Genomic DNA, 1,358 nt, shown 5'->3' on the forward strand with positions numbered 1-1,358 from the left:
GCCACCCCCCGAGGGGCCCCAGACTGTGAGAGGACACAGGCCGGGCTGAGGGACCAACCCCCCACCCCAAGTGCACAAATTTTTGTGCACCGGGCCTCTAATACTATATAATAAAAGGCTAATATGCAAATATACAGGAATGTCTGGTCACTTTGATGCACACTGACCACAGGGGTCAGATGCTCAATGCAGGAGCTGCCCCTTGGTGGTCAGTGCACTCGGTGGGAGTCCTGCTCAGCCAGAAGCCAGACTCATGGCTAGTGAGCATAGTGGTGGTGGTGGGAGCCTCTCCTGCCTCTGCAGCAGCGCTAAGGATGTCCGACTGCCAGATGTCAGACATCCCCCGAGGGCTCCCAGATTGTGAGAGGGTGCAGACTGGGCTGAGGGACATCCCCCCGCCCCTTGCCCCCAGTGCATGGATTTCTTCCACTGGGCCGCTAGTAAATTTATAATTCTTTACCACTTTCCTCCCTAACAGTTTCCTCCCTCCTTTTTCAGTCTTATTTTCTCAAATGTCCCTATATCCCTCCCTTCCAACTCCCTTCTCTCCTACCACCTCCCTATTCTCTCAGTAAATTTCCAAATGTCTATTAAGTGTCATGGGGAGAAGAGCGGGGTGCAGAAAGTATGTTTTGCTTATTTTCTCCACATTTGGCTTTATTGTGTGGAAGATCATGTGTTATTTTGTAAATGAAAATTTTATTTATTATTATTATTTTTAAAATCTTTATTTTTGAAAGTATTACAGATGTCCCCTTTGTTTTCCCATTGACCCCCTCCACCCCGCACTGCCCCTCCCAGGCCTTCACCAGGTGTCCTTGGCCAATGCATATATACATATAACTCCCGCAGTTAATCACTCCTCCCCACAGCTCCACCTTGCCTCTGAAAATGATTCTATATCTCTGTATCTATTTTGTTCATCAGTTTATTTTGTTCATTAGATTCCACATATGAGTGAGATCATGTGATACTTGTTTTTCTCTGACTGGCTTATTTCACTTTTATTGTGTGAAGATCAGGTGTTACATTTGTAAATGAAAATTTTAAAAGAAAAAAGAAATCAATGAATTCTTCAGTTCAGTTCGACATTTATTGTGCTTGGTTGCCAGTCCGAAGGACCTGAAAAACTAAACATTCTAAACAAATCTGGTCGGTTTAACTCTTAAAAAGAGTTAAGACTCAAAGATGGAGAGAGACAAAGAGCCAGAGAGTGAAAGTGAAAAGGTCCCATAAAGAAAAACTTGTGTGCTCTGAACCATTCACTGCTCCCACCCCTGAAAGTGACAGGAATGTAAGGTATGGAGGTCAAGGCTAGAGTCAAAGAAGTGCCTTCAACCACCCCCACCCCCCCCCCA

Source organism: Myotis davidii, unplaced genomic scaffold (genome assembly GCF_000327345.1).
Source record: "Myotis davidii unplaced genomic scaffold, ASM32734v1 scaffold2694, whole genome shotgun sequence".
Taxonomy (NCBI): Eukaryota; Metazoa; Chordata; class Mammalia; order Chiroptera; family Vespertilionidae; genus Myotis; species Myotis davidii.